The sequence below is a fragment of the Eubalaena glacialis genome, chromosome 1 (genome assembly GCF_028564815.1).
Source record: "Eubalaena glacialis isolate mEubGla1 chromosome 1, mEubGla1.1.hap2.+ XY, whole genome shotgun sequence".
NCBI lineage: Eukaryota > Metazoa > Chordata > Mammalia > Artiodactyla > Balaenidae > Eubalaena > Eubalaena glacialis.
The window spans coordinates 10,701,078-10,717,266 of record NC_083716.1 but is presented as its reverse complement, the minus strand read 5'-3'; positions in this window follow the sequence as shown (position 1 = coordinate 10,717,266).

Below are 16,189 nucleotides of genomic sequence, written 5' to 3'. Positions count from 1 at the left end.
CCAGGCCTTTGTGTTCTCTGAGCTGCTGTGCACCAGGCTGGGTGCTGGGCTGGCGCCTCAGGAGTCGGTCGAGCTGCCGGCCCTCCAGCATCCAAGCCGCTTTGCTGAATCCGGAGAACCTGGGCTGCGGGAACTCAGGCCCGCAGCATAGAGCTGCCTCTGAGTTCCTGGGTGGGCAGGGCTCGGCTTGTGGCTCTCAGAGGTGAGGAAATGGCCTTCCTGTCTTCTCCTCCTGGACGTCCACGGTGGCACGTATCGTAACACCCACCAGGAGGTGTTTTTAGATAAAATCGTAGTCTCTACCCTTAGATATCAACCAGTGTGCCCCATCGGACAAGGAACTGAGATCCATGGAGAGGAAGAGCCTGTCCCGGGAATGCTTGTTCCCAGGCCAGTGTTTTGGCTAAATGTCCTAGAAGAAACCCAGGACCCATTCATTGGTCCTGTGATTGGCTAACCTTCTTGCCCTTTCTTTGCCTAGGTAGGTTACATAGAATTTTTGAAGGCCATGGGCAAACCCAGCTCTCTTTATATTGTTTATTAGTTAAATGATTGTCAGGATAGGCTTTATTAATTCAACCGTCAACTAGCTAAAGGAGAAAAGAATGCTGGCCTTAGTAAGCAGAGAGAAAAAAGAAGAAATTCCAGCATAGGGCATCTTGAAAATTAAATGTGCTTTGGATTGGAGGCCGGCAAATAGGCAGTGAGCTGTTGCCTGATTGTGGGAATGGAGGAGAGGACCAGGCGCAGCTCGGCAGCAGCCGCTGAGCAGAGAGGCCCGAGAGCCTGGAACATGTCACAGACCGGCTGGTCAGGATGGCAGCCAGTCTGTGTCAAGATGCAACTCAAAGTCCCGTTCTGAACAGAACCCGGACTTCCCTTTCCCCGTGACCTGGTGGGCTCAAAGCTGAAACTGTGCTCCACGCCCCTCTGGTGAGCATTCAAATTCAAGGGTAGCTGAATCACATTCACAGTCAGTCTTTCTGAACCTCAGCTTGCCTTTTCACGGAAGGTCTTTAAGCACATTGTGTTATCAATGCATTAGCAAAGGAGGCTTCCCAGGGTGACACAAGCAGCGGGAATTGGGAAGGAGGGTGACCGTGACTTCAGGTCAGCAGGTGTCTCCCTGTGCAAATCCCCACAGGTGTGCTTGTCAGGCCCTTGGCCCTTCCCTTGGCAATGAAGGAAGCCTGGGTGGAGGGGAGAAACCTGGTCTGGCGGGCAGGGGCTTCTGCGCAAGGGAAGCCCCGTGTGAGACCACTCCTCTGGCTGCTCTCGCAGAGCCATTTCCTGTCGCTCACTGTTACCTTTTTCCTGTTCGGTTACTAATTGTTGTGCGGGTGGTGGCATGCTCTCGGCCTGCCCGCACTCTTGCTTTAGTTATTTCCATCGCTTTGAAGGTGGGAGCAGAACCTTTTGTTCTTCTAAAATAGATATCAGAGCAGCATCAGTACAAGCTTCATGTCCCTCCCAGATGCAACTAATCAGAAATTCTCTACGGAATAGACCTCACCTCGATACGAAAACAGGTCCTCTCTCGACTATTTATTGCCTGGAGATTTCATCTTGCGTGAAGACAGTATTAGGTTTCAGTGAATCCTCAGCTCGGGATCACCCACAGTATTTCATTCTCCTTGGCAGCACTTCATGATTGAAGTAAAGTGTTCAGGTACAAACTTGTAGTCATGCTAGAATAAAAGAATTCTGCAAGGCAGAAATGACAGACAAGTTAGAATATTCTCTGAGCCAGTAGGGCTCTATTTCTTTGGGATCTATTTTAGAAGAACAAAAGCTTCTGCTCCCATCTTGTAATTGATTTGACTGACTCAAAGCAACTTGTGAATGAAAGAAGTCTCTCAATTAAAATGTAAAGGGATTTTTAATTGGTTATACTTGAAGGTGCTGGTGTTTTAAAAGAAGAAAAGCGAAGGAGCTGGGCTTTAGGAATGCAGTTCTCCTGAGAACTGCTGGAATCCAATTAGCTGGGCAGGCCCAAAGGGCACTCAGATGGGCAGATTGCCCCGCTTGCCTTTCTTGTCCTTAAAGGCTCCTTGCATGTGTTTGCTCCGTCAGCCATGCCAGGCCCACGCAGAATAATGCCATGAAGGCCCCACTTCTCTCCCACTCAGATTTTCAGTGACTGCGGCTCTCAGATGAGTCCCTGCAGGCATTTTGCCTCAGCATTTGGCTCTCAAACCTAAAAAGGCCAACTAAACACCACCGACCCTCCTTATTTTTTTCAGTGACATTGAGAAATATGACTTAGTCAAGGTGAAAGTAACTGTCCTAAGTACAAGAGAAGGAAAGACATTCTAGGTTCCGTAGGTGATTTGGGTTGATATTTAGCTTTTCCATCTTGCATATTTATTTTTAGCAAAGCCAAGTGCAGTTAGGCAAGAAGGCTGTTAAAAACCCTGTGATGTACTGCTTCAGAAAGATTGAACAAATTAGTTAAGACTTTAAGATCAGATAAAAAGATATTCCTCAGTCACTGCCTTAAAAACGTCGCTTGGGTCAGTTTTCTCTCGCATTGACTGTCTTCTTGAAACTGAAGTCGGGTGGGCTGGTGTGGGGCAGCAGTGTGGGCTGGCGGGGAGCGGGGGTGGGTGGGTAGGCTGCACGGGAAGGGGCCCCCGTTCCGTGACTTCCTCGAGATGAAGGGCTGCAGAGTGCGGCCAGCAGACCTGCCTGTTTTGTAAACAAAGTTTTACTGGAACAACCATGACCATTTGTTCAGTGTCCGTAGCATTCAACAGATTTGAGTATTTGCAACAGATACTCTATGTCCTAAAAAACCTAAAATATTTACTGTCTGGCCCTTCACAGGAAAAAGTTTACCCACTCCTACTCTAGGTCCATAATGCCAACTTGAGATGAAATTTCAGATGTCCAGTTGTCTTTCTGGGTACAGATCAGTGATCCTTCTCTGACTAGGTACACTAGAGCTTACCTCTTTTTAGAAAGATGTTGTTATAAGTGTTATCGCGTCCGGCTCCTTTATGGGCCCCAATTCCCATGGCAGTGGGTCTAGGAAACTACGTACAACATGTATCACCCGGGCTGACCTTAGTCTTATTTCTGACAGTTCTGAGATAAATAGATGGTATATATACGTCATCAGTCGATGATAGATGACATCAGCAGATGATAGAAAATTTATATCCAAGAGCTGTTTCATTACCAGCAATTTTAAGCAAATCTCAGTCTTACTCCAGACACCTCCTAACGTGTTCTGCTATAATAAGACCTCATTTTATTCCAATATTTTGACATTCTACCGTCTAGAGCTTTCATGCTTCAGGCAGGGTGGAAGATGAAAAATCGTTACACCCTAAGCCCGTGGTAGGCGTTAACTGTTGCTGACGTGAGTTCACAGGGTACAGATGTTTCTGGACAGAAACCCTGGGTGGGGGAAGTCTCAGCAACTGATGACTCGGGCTTTGTGTAATCCCATATGGATGAGCCAGGAAGTGGAACGGTTATCAAAAGGGGAGGATGGATAAGCCTGCAGCATAATCAAATGGAAAAGCTGAACTGAGGAGGAAACTGGCAAACTGTTAAGTTGGCACAGATACATTGTGGGAGGGAGGGAGGGAAGGAGGAAGGCCTGAGAAACGAGATTTCTTAAAGGCTGATTTGGGGGGAAATGATTCGGATCGTTTTCTTAAGAACCATCTGTCCGACAACAAAATTTAGTTCTGTGGATTAAGTTCACTTCCCAGTGGTCTCGAGTGCGCATCGGGAATGTAATTGAACGATAGGCCCTTGCATGTCTGAAGTTGCTAATATCTGTCAAGAGTAGGACAAGAAGAATAGACCGTGTCCCGTGAAGCAGCTGGAAAGCTGTCCTAGAGGATAGTGTTCTAGCAAGAGTCTAGCATTGGTTAATTCAAGGGATCTTAAGAATCTGATTTAAGTTTGTGCTCTTGGCAATGCCACTGCACGTTGCAGAGGGTCTGCGGGAGCCACACTGGCTAGCTTGGTAACTGTCAGCCAAGCCTTGGGTTTTGCTTTTTGCTTTTGCAAACCTGCTCAGCAGTGGTTCTGAACACCAGTGCCCAAGGTGTGGAACAGAGAGGAAAGCGTGGCCTCGGGATGGCATGTCCCTGCCATCTAGCTGCCTGACCTTGGGCAAGCTGTCACCTGAGCCTCCTTTGTAAGAGGGGGATAATATTGCCTGCCTCCCAGGGTGGTTGAGAGAAAGATGACAGATGACAGATGGGAGGGCTCATCAGTCTAGAGGATGCCCAAGTCCTTAGAAGTTATTCAGGAACGTGTGTGTTCTGTCTGCGTCGCTGCTCATGGGAAGATGGGTGAGATTGTCAGCTTTCGTTGAGGACGGGGAGTCTTGCTTGTGAGACACAGACCAGCAGGAGCTGGGATTAGAACAAGGCCGGGAGGAAGGGAGAGAAAAGGAAGACGGAAAGTGACTCTCGGCATCCCTAACGTCCGTCGCCCACTCTGGCATCGTGGAAAAACTTGTTCTGAGCAGAAAGAACTTGGTCTGGTGCCAGGGTGGACCACCTTCTCTCCATGAGGCATCTCCAGACACCTGCTCCGTCCACTTCCAGCAGTTCCTCCCTGACCGTCTCCCCCATACGCAGCAGGTCTCCTGCTGCCTGAGACTCACATCACCTTCCCCCACCCCAGCCCTCTGCTGCCTCCCCACCCCCTGCCCTGTCCTTACCTGTGGGAACCACCAAGCTCCGAGCGTGGACTGAGCCACCACCTTCTGTGGGAGGCACTTCCCTACAACTGGGTGAGGCTGGGATGGAGTAGAGAAGTGAAGAGCAGCCCTGGGCACGAGGGGACGTTCACCCCCGACAGGGGAAGGACTGAACAGAATCTACCGGGAGTGGCCGTGAAAGGACACACGGCGAACAGTGGAAGACAGACCAGGAAAGGCACACAGCAGGTGCAGTGGGGTTCAGAAAGGCCAGGGAGCAGGCGACTCACTGGGGCCTCCTGGGGAGGCGGTGTCAGTGTGGCCCTGAAGGATGGGCAGGAATGAGCCCAGCCAGTCCAGGCAGATGAAAAGCGCAAAGAAAGGTGTGGCCATGAAAACAGACCTAGAACCAACACCAGCAAATGGTCCCATTTTTCAGCAATGTTGGATACGTCCCCTGGGGCTGGGTGGCAGGAGCGTGTGGACCAGCTGCTCGGGTGCCCATGGAGGCCCCCGTGGGGCCCGGTCCTGCACTCTCTGCTCGCCAGAGAACCGGCCCGCGGCTCCCATCAGCGGCTCCAGGTAGCGGGGCAGCTGCGTTCCCAGAGCCGCATCGCTGACGATGGGTGAGAAGGAAGAGGCAGGAGCTTCTGACCTGCTGGGCAGTGAGGCTGCGGGTCTGTCGGACCACTGTGGTGGGCCCAGCCCACTGCCCCTGAAAGGGAGGTCCAGGCCTGGCGGTGGGAAGAGCAGCTTAGCCGTCCCCCCACTTCCACTGTTAGTCCTGCTGTCCATTCACAGAGCAGCCAGAGTGATGCTTTAGATACAAGATTCTCATCACATGCTGCCCTGGCCACCTCTCTCCAGCGGCTCCCATCACACTTGGAGTAGAAGCCAACCCTTTACCACGCCTGTCTATAAGGAAGGCCCTGCATGATCTAGCCCTGCCCACTTGCCTCTGTCCACGTCTCTGACCTTGAACATGCCAATCCGTCCGCTTCAGCACCTTTGCACTTGCCGTGCCCTTTGCCCGGAGCTGTCTTCCCCTGCTGTTCACAGGCCTCGCTCTTCCCTCCCTGAGACCTCTGCTCAAATGTCACCTCACCATCAGAAGGGCCACCCTGATCCACTCTTACAGGCGGGGCCTCTGGAGGGCTCTGGCAGCCTTCTGAGACCAGCCTGGCACCAGGCCTGCACCTTAGGCCTTCCCACCTGACTGCGCCCTCGGGCAGCCCCTACATTCTCCACAGTGTTGTAGAAAGGTTACCGACAAGTGTTGGGTAATCAAGTTCCACGAGGTTCCATTTTTCCCTGGCACGTGTGGCAGGACAAGCCTCCTCACGCATCTTTTTCTCATCATATCTCATTTCCTTTAGCAAATGCACATGATGTCTTACTTAAATGCAATTCTCTGAAAACTTAACTAACTGGAGTGTCAGTCTAACAACATCCTCTGCTGTAGTTGATGAATACAGAAAGAAGCACTTCTGAGAGAGGAAAATGATGCTCATTGTTTTTTCTTTTCTAAAATCTGTAGATACTAAGAGGCAACCTGTCAGAAAAGCCAGTATCCACTCTCTACTGGAGGGGGTGGAGGAAGCTGGGGGGCAGGGTAGACGGGGTGACCCCTGAGTGCTGTCGCCTGCCACCTTGGTGTGCTGGCTCTGCCCCCGGTCCCTCTCAGCAGCCCTTTGAGCCCCTGCAGCTGCTCCTCCCTGGGACAGCGATTCACTCGGCCCCGCCGCCCCTGGCTCTGACTCCCTCTTGGCTCTGCATTTGCTAGTTGCTTGATCCCTGACCAGCTAATCTAGCATCGCCATGCTTCAGTTTCCTCATCTGTACAATGGGCTCAATGACAGTGCTTCCCTTGTTGAGCTGAAAAGTTCTTGGGACAGAGCTTGGCACGAGGAACATTGTCGAATATTGGCTCTCATTTCTGGCCTGGCGCCGTCTGCGAGGAGACAGCTGTCGGCAGGAGTCTGGGGGCCTCTCTGCCCCAGAGGGAAGCTGCATGCGTGGCTGGGGGTTCCGAGAAGACTCACCTCCCCCTTTCTGCGTTCTCCCCCAAAGAGCCAAGTGAGGATCAGAACATCCTTAACGTTCTGATTAATGAGCCTCCAAGCGTCCCTGGGAAAGCCTCCTCTTCCCCTCCGTTAATGGAAGCCAGGGAAGGCAGGACAAGGACCGGGTGCCTGGTCTCTTGTTTTTTGTGAGCAGTAGTAACTCTGCCAGTGTGCCCCGGGAATGACAGGTTCTCACCAGCCTCACGAGTCAGCAGGAAGGAGCTCGGAGAGGAAGCAAGATGCTCGTTCCACTGCCCCCAACGAGGGGCAGGGAGTAAGGGTTCCCCCATAACATGCACTTGTCTGTGATGAGAGCCACGGTCCCAGCCTTCAGATCCGGTTCCGCCCTCAGCGCCTTCTCGCCTCCCCGCAGCCCTGCAGCCCCTCCCCCGCTTCACTGGGGCAGTTATTGCTGGGCCACGTCCACAGCCAGAGAGATGTCTCATCACTCGGTCAGGCTTGCAGCGCCCCTCAGCCCTGACACCTGCAACAGCTTCCTACCAGAACGTGTTGGAGCGGCCTTGGAGTCCGAGAAGCAGGCGAGGGAGGAGGGAGGGGGACTTCAAATGGCCCTCCTTCGCTGGGTCTGGCCCGGAGCTGCACAATTGGCCCCTGGGGAAGGAGGGAAGGGGTGCTGTGCCCCATCCTTGAGCAAAGACCCATGAAAAGCCCAGCTCTGGGTTCTGAATTGAACTCGGTAAACCGCGGGAGAGATGAGTCCTTTGCTGAGATCTCCCCAGAGCCTCTACCTGGTGTCCTTACCGTAAGGACTCCATAAATATTTGTGGAAAGAAAAGGTTCTAATACAGAGATGATGGTTTAAGATTATTTCTTCCGAAAGAAAATGCCAAGGAAGCTTGCTAGTCCCACGGGTTATTCCTCAGGAAAAAAAGCAGCTGAGGTGGGGAGCTCCAAAAAATAAAGTCTATTAAAAAGGGCGGGGGATCAAATAATTTGGGAAAACAAGACATTCTAAAGTCACCTTGTGGAGATTCACAATGCACACTGACACTTTAAAGGCTCTGAAAAGTCCTGTAATAAAGAATCCTGTGTAACTGTGTTTCAACCAACAATAGCTAAACATGCTTGAAGAGGAGCACCCGTCTTCCCTCTTTGCTCTCCCTCTCCCCTCCCTCCCTCCCTTATCCCCCTGCTGTCTCTGAGCATCCCATGGAGGGCTAGAGTCAGCAGTCACCTGACATGCACAGGGACCTGCTGGGTATAGGGTGTCACTCCAAGAGGACAAAGCAATGACTCCACACTCTCAACAGGATTTCTGGGACACTTGGCGCCAAGGGACCATGGGTGACCCAGGGGTCTGAGCCTTGCAGTAAGCTAGCCCCTGAACCACGGAGATGACTCCTTCCCAGAACAAGCCTCAGGGCTCTCCCTGAACAGATCTGCTCTGCTCTGATCTGACCTCAGTTGAAGCAAAAGGATTTAACGTCTTTTCCCAGAGAGAAACTAACTCTTTTATATACGTGAAGCTGGGATTTAGATCATCAAACAATTTCCTCCAGGTCTAGAAGTTTCATGGGGAGGAAAAAAACAAAAACACTTAAACCAAAAAACAAACCGAAGAAAAATGACCCCGAGAACACAGCACCTTTAATGCGATTTCTTAGCCCTTTCAAGTTTCTGAATAATTCATGCCGCCACAGCTTTCTTTCCGTTTCGTTTCTCAGGTCCCCAGGGTGGGAAGCCAGCCTTGCCACAGTCCCTTCCAAGCTGCATCCTGCCTCTGCTTGCACACCTCCCGTGACAGGGCACTCACTACTTTCCAGGCTGTCCCTTGTATTACTCTTAGGTCCCACCACCAGAATGGGCTTTAGGTGACAGCAAGATGACTCCAGAGGCCCCTCACATGGCAGCAGCAGTGCAGTGTAGTGGGCGAGAACCTGGACCCTGAACCAAACCGCCTGGTCAGAATCCCAGCTCCATCGCTCACGAGCTGTATGCAACAGGCATCAAGCTATGCCTCTCTGAGCCTCAGTTTAGTCTCCTGCCAAATGGGGATCACACATTATACTTAACGACTCAGGGTTGTTGAGGGGATAAAATAAGTGATGTAAAGCTCATACAACACGGTTTGGCACCTGGGATGAATCTTTGACGTGATTTTTTTCTAAACTGTGATGACTTGGGGCACCTACCTGCCCTGTCTCTTCCTGGGATTCTCTGTCCAGCACGTACAGGTCTGTGAATCCAGCCTGGGCACCAGGCACCTGGTCTCCTGACTCAGACTCACACCTAGGCGGCCAGCTCCCCAAGGCGTAGGCAGGGCACCAGGAGCACCAGACCAGGAAAGAGCTGGACAACGGATGCTGCCCTGCCCACAGTCAGTTCTTATGTCCAAAGCCCAGGTCCCCAATCCAAACAACCCCCTTCTGATTCATGGCTTCTCAGGCGCCCTGTTCTCATTTCCTGCCCACATTTAGGCTCTTCTAGCTCTGAACCCCAGTGAGAGGGTTGTGATCGTATTGCCTTCTCCTCTCCGGGGACCCTGTGTAAATTTGTAGCTGCCAATGGTGGGGACCCTCTCCCCTTATCTGCTTCCAATCCTCAGGGCCTGGTGAAGGAACAGTATCCTTGCAATGCTCTCCAGGACCCCTGGACCCACTTTGTCCAGCAACAAAGAGAGTCCATCCCCAAGGTGAATTATGGAGTCTCCAACCACTTATAGAAAAGAGCAGATTAAAAGAGCAGATTAAAGAGCAGATTAAAAGAGCAAAAAGACAAAGGAAAACATTCAAGTTCCATTGCTACTGGACCCTGCCCACTCAAGTTTTTGGGCCAAACTCGATTCCCCCAAGATTCCAGCCATTCATGCCTCAGCCTGCTGGGCTAGGAATATGCATGGGATTGCTTTCTGAAGGGTGAGGGGCTCTGGCTTTTCACAGAGTAACAGTGACGCCTGGTGAGTTTCAGGGCTGCAGCCCAGCCCCTAAGCTCCCAGACCTTCAGGCCATGATCAAACCCAAATACACCCAGAAAGAGCCCCATGGACACACACGTCAGCCTCTGCCAAGGGTGAGGGCCCTGGAACACCTGCTGGAGGCTGCTGGGAGTTGCTGGCCTCCCTGTAGGGGCTTGAATGTTGTCCCCCCCGAAATTCACGTCTACCTGGAACCTCCGAATGTGACCTTATTTGAAAATAGGGTCTTTGCAGATATAATTAGTCAAGACCTTGAGATGAAATCATCAAACAATGACGGTGTCTTTCTAGGAAGAGGAGAGGACACACAGAGGGAAGAGGGCCATGTGAAGACAGAGGCGGGGATCGGAGTGACGTAGCTGCCAGCCATGGACGCTGAGGCTCTCTGGAAGCACAGAAGCTGGGAAGCAGAAGGGAGGATTCTTCCCTGGAACCTGAAGAAAAAGCATGGCCTTACCAACACTGATTTCAGACATCTGGCTTCCAGAACCTCAAGAGAACAAATTTCTGTTGTTTCAAGCCACCAAGTTTGTGTTCATTTGTTACGATAGTCCTGGCAAACTAAGACACCTGCACTGAGCAAAAAGGAGGACACGGAATTCCTCAGGGACTTCAAGTTGTAGGGCTGACGTCCCCTTCTTCACCCAGAACCATAAGAATTCTGACTCCATTCCCCCATTCTTTTCTGGCTGGGCTGGAGGAGGCCTTCAGCCTGCATTTGTTTTACTGAATCTGCTTTGTCAGGGAAGAACCCACTTTTCCAAAAAGAAAGGAATGGTTTTCAGTTGCACTTCTGGACCTAGAAATTTCATTGTCAACCAGACTGACATAACCAGGCTCCCTGCTTTCTGTTCCCAACTGCCTCTTTTCAGCAGCCCTCATGATGCTTTGCTGGCATTTCTTTCCACTGCCCTCTGCTGATCAGAGAGAACCATGGACAACAGCAATTCCAGAACCCACAGCCCAGGGAAGTCCCACTTGGTAGTCAAAGCCATCCAGACCCATGATTCTGGCTTGGGGAAGATTCCAGAGTCGGGGATTCTCTGTGGTTTTAACTTTCCAGGCTTCTGGAACCAAGAATACCTTGAGTCAGTTTATCCCAATATGTGTTCCTCAGAACTGTAATGTTCTGCAAAATATTAGTAAATATTTTTTAAACATCATAGTCAAATAAGTTTGGGAACTGCCAAAATAAATATAGTTAAACAAATTTCTGTACTGCAGACCTTCTCAGGGCTTTTAATATGTCAGATACAAGTTGTGTCCCTCCAAGCAAAGGACGTGGTATTCAAGGTTCCCAAACCTGTTTGATCACAGGTTCTCCCTGTATTCTGCTTGCTTTCAGCTGATTGTGGTTTGTTGAGCTACAACAATGAAGATGTCCCTCCCTTCTCTGCTACCGGAGCTTTCTCTTTCAAAAAGAGAAAGTGGTTTTAAAAAACCACTTTGCCCCTCCAGTTTTCCCCATAAATCAGTGTAACTGTCACTGATCCCCCTAGGCTCAAGTTCACTTCTAAATGGCGTGAAAGGCTCTCCATTACCCAGGCCCAGGCCACCCTTCTCTCTCAGCATCTGCTCTTTGCACCCCACGATGCAATCAACCCGAAACGCTTGTGGTTTCTGATCACGTGACATCGTTACAGCTTTGCCCTTGCTGTCTGGGACACCTTTCCTGTCTCATCTGCCTGGAGAGCATCTACACGTCCTCAAGGCTGAGCATTCTCTCCCATCTGAGGCCTCCCTTCCCCACAACCCAGAGCAGGGGCTCCATCTCTGAGGCCCACACATCCTATCACTCTACATAGTAAAGTACCCTTCATTGGCCAGCCTCCCACGCTGGGCTGGCCCTGGGAAAGCAGGACCAGCCTCCCTCCCACCCCACCCCAGCCCTACCCCGCCAGCATCTCTGGCTTTTCTACAGTGTCAGGCACCTCCAAGTTTCCATGAACCTGCGTCTTCATGGTGAATCAGGGGCCAGGACCTTCACAGGCCATGTCTTTACTAGAAGGTGAGGTTACTGTGATGACAACGCCATCAGGTCCACATACCACTGGTTCGTGTGCTCTTTGCTTCTTGTCTCACTGTCTAGTGTTTGATATTAGCACAACTGCATTGTTCTTCTTTTCCCTTGTGCTTGTATTGTGTTATGTTTAGCCTTCTGTGTCTTTATATAGAAAGGCTATCCCTTCTAAGTACCATATAGTTGGGTTTTGTTTTTTTTTTTTTTTTTTTTAGGAACTCCATTATTTATTTATTTATTTATGGCTGTGTTGGGTCTTCGTTTCTGTGCGAGGGCTTTCTCTAGTTGTGGCAAGCGGGGGCCACTCTTCATCGCGGTGCGTGGGCCTCTCACTATCGCGGCCTCTCTTGTTGCGGAGCACAGGCTCCAGACGCGCAGGCTCAGTAGTTGTGGCTCACGGGCCCAGTTGCTCCACGGCATGTGGGATCTTCCCAGACCGGGGCTCGAACCCGTGTCCCCTGCATTGGCAGGCAGATTCTCAACCACTGCGCCACCAGGGAAGCCCACGGGTTTTGTTTTTTATTCACTCTGCCTTTCATTTGGAGTCTTAGACCATTTACATATAATGGTGTTACTGAATGTGCTTCTGTTTAAATCTGCTATCTTTATTATTTGCTTTCAAATTTTCCTATCTATTTTATGTCTTTCCCCCTCTTTCCTGGTCTTCTTTTAGATTAGGATTTTTAAATATTCCATTTCCCCACTGTTATCTTGTTGCTTATATAGTCTTTTCTATTTATTTCATAATTATCTAGGGGATTACAACATTCATCTTTATTATTAAAGTCTAACATAAATGGGGACTTTTACCAGTTTCCACATACTGAAAAGGACCTTAGAACGTTCTCATTTCGTTTATCCCTCTTCTGTCTTATGTGCTACTGTTATGATGTATTTTAATTCCACGTGTATCTCAACTGCCCTCCAGACATAATGATTATTATTTTATGCAGTCAATCTCCACTTAGACTTGCCCACATTATTATCCATTTCCAATGCTCCTCTGTCTTTCCTGCATCACCAAGCTGCCATCTGGGGTCATTTTCCCTCTGCCTGAAGAACACTGTTCAGTATTTTCCTTGGTACATGTCTACTAGTAATGACTTCTCTCAGCTTTTGCTCATCTTAACTCTATTTTGTTTTCATTTCTTTTATGAAATTTTAAACATATAAAAGTAGAGAAAATAATGTAATTAACCCCTATGTACCCATTACCAGCTTAAACGGTCATCTCTGATCTCCATGTTTTAAGGTTATTTTCAGTGGATAGTCTAGGTTGGCAATTATTTAAGCACTTTGAAGATATTCCATTGTCTCCCAGCCTCTGCTATTTCTATGGAGAAGCCAGTTTTCAGACTTATTGACACACCTTTGAATATGCCTGATACTTTTGATTGTCAGATATTCTATATTAAAAAATTTAGATATAATTTGAAGCTCTGGATGGGGCTGCTTCCTCGAGAGAGGACTTAGTTAGGTTTCGCAGGCAGCTAAGCTCGGGGCGCTAGCAATCTCAGGTTACCTTAATCCAGTTGGGAAATGACATGATTCAAACTGGGTTTTGACCCTTGTGAGGGCTGGTCTATCTCTGGTTTACTCTTATTTTTAGAGTATACCAAGCCTTTCAGGGTCCCTCAATCCTCCCTGTCTACTGAAAGCTTCACTTTGGTTCTCAGCCTCTCTGTCACCATGTGTAAACCCAGGAAAAAACATTTTGGCCACTTCTTGAAGAAAAAGGTAAGACTCAGCAGCCCTGGTTTCTCACCTGCATGGTCTAAGGGCTGCGCTGTGCACTGTAAATGCCACAGAAGGCACTCTCCCCCCAGTTCAGCCAGAGAAAGCAAGTCACTGTCAAATCTTCCATTGCTTTTGATAATGCTTGCCTTGCACCAGTGACCAAAGGAACAAACACAGTGTACAACAGGGAACTTGGAAATGACCCATAACGTCCAGGTCAACAGCTTTTTTTCTCTAGATGTGTTTGTGGTTATGATATTTTAAAAATGAAAACATACAGTGTTGCTGTATTTTTGACTAGTTGGTTAGTATTGTTTGGCTGCTTCCTGGGACAGAATGAAATGTACCCATATTTCTGGTGTTGCACAAAGGGCTGTGAGCAACTCTATTTGTGTTGCTTGATTTTAGTAGAGATTAGGTTCAGATGGACCAGAACTTTTTCTTTTACAGATGACTGGGATCCACAGGCTCCAGAACAAATCAGAAAGTCAGTCATAAGTGCCAGTAAGACTGTTGGGGTGCAGTGCTGAAGCCCACCCTGCGCAAGGGGGTCCCATGGCTACAGGCTCAGGAAAGAAAGCAGTAGCCACTACTCAGCACCGGCTGCCTGTTGGCACAGAAACAGTGCCATTGGGGCACCAAGTGTCAGATCTTTTGATCTTTCAAAAGGAGCTGCAAGTCGACATAACTACATGAAATATCCAGATGTTTAAATCTTGGCTCAAATTTTTAAAAAGCCAGTTCATGCCAAAGAAAATACATCTCTGGGCCAAAATCAGCTCTTGTGCCAATAGTTTGTGACTTCCATGATCATAAAAATAAGAAAGCATCAGCATCACACTTCACTTATTAGCTTCACTATGTTAATAGGCAAAGAAAGCTAAAAGATATCCAACTCTTTGGAGCACCATGGTCTCCCTGAACTACCGAGGGCCCCTCCTGGATGCCCTTGGGCTCTGAGAGTAGAGTCCCAGACAGTTCTGCCTCACTCCAGGTCACCTGATTAGTGTGTGTGAACTTTTAAAATAAATTCATATAACCACACAGCCTTGTTCAGTTGGAGTCTCAAGAGTTGGGGTCTGAGCATCGAGGTTTGCATAGCGCCCTGAGTGATTTTAATGTGCAGTCAGGACTGAATTTACTTGCTTATCCCTCTGCTATTCTCTTATCAGAGTGATGGCAACTAAGAGCTGATGTGCCCTCGATGGCTACTCCTTTCATCAAAGACCCCGACGGCTTAGAAGGAACCGTCTTCTCAGCATAGGGGTGCGTCCACCTCTTCACAGACATCTTGGCCCACTCTCTGGACCCTTCAGAGACAGGGGAAAGCCCCAGGGTGGGTCTTTCCTCTGTCACTTGCTGGAGCGCTTTGCTATGTGATCTGAATTTCCCTACTCTTAACACAGTCATCATGCTGATACTGATGCAAAATTCTGCGAGCAGCTAATAGGTTGTGAAGTGCAGTGCACGTGCATATGTTGCTTTTCTGAGCTTTCTCCTGTCCCCAGACGTCTCTTTGTGTCCTAGTTCTTCACCTGCCCTCTGCACCCCCAGCGGATACCCCCATGCTGCTTCAAGCAGACCCTCGCACTGGGAGCTATTTTCCTCCCTCGCTCCTGCCTTGCTGTCACCAGAACCTCGGTGGAAGGCTCTGTCACCCTCAGAGGCTGAGTCCCAGGGCCATGTCTGGTCTAGGGCACAGAGTGGACACATGGCTCTGCTGCTGATTGGCAGCCTGTGGGAAGAAGCCTTTGGTCCTTGTTACTGACGTTGACCCCTGAAGTGTCTGTTCAGAGAGGTGAGTGGGCAGTGAGCGCTTCAGCCCCCAGCTCTCTGCTCCCCTTCCAATCAGGCTCTGCCTTTCCCAGTGCGGTTCCCCACACACTGCTGTCTCCCTGCCCCTACCCTCCCAGTCTCTGCCCGTGCAGAGCCCACACTATTCTCCCCGCTCTTGCCTGGAGCTCCCAGATCCATATTTTGTGCTCCCCTGCCCTTGGGGGATCATTATCTCTGTAACTGTGTAATGATTTTCCCATAGTAAGCCGTACAACACTGCCACTGTTTCTTAACGTTACCGCATCTTTAATAAGAAAATCCCTCCCAGTGGTTTGACCTGTTCGGGGTACACTTGGGGGCGGGGAGACAACCTGATGGGTATCAGAATGAAAGAAGCATTGGATGCACCTGAAACAGCCAAGTACTAGCAGAGTGGTATTCACACACAAACAGCGGGCAGGAAGAAAGAATGCCCCGGTAAATTGTTCATTTAAAAAGCAAATCACCAAACAATATAGTATGGTGGCTAGTATAGTATAGTATAATATATATATCACGTAGATTGACATAAAAATATTCAGAAGGCTCTAGAGCAAACTCTTGTCAGTGGTTACATCTACATGATGGGATTGTCGGTGGTTTAAGATGTTCACTGTATTATCTATATTTTAAAAATGTTTAACAATAAAAAATCGTCCCATAATAAAAGTCATGTTTAAATTCTAATGGTAAAAAGAATCAGCCCACCAATCCTCAACCTCTGTGATGTCTTTTCTCTGGGTTTCCCTTGTGCCCCACCTGGGAAGGTTTGTTTTGAGGCATCCTTCCCTCTCCCATAGCACTCGGGACCACCTCCTTCATAAGACGTGTCTTCACACTGTTTTATAATCCTCTCTTTCCCTGGGCTGTGACCTCCTGCCTATCAGAGCACCCAGAATATCCTCTTCATAGAGCTTATTATCATTGTGACTAATTAATTTCAGCAAATTCAT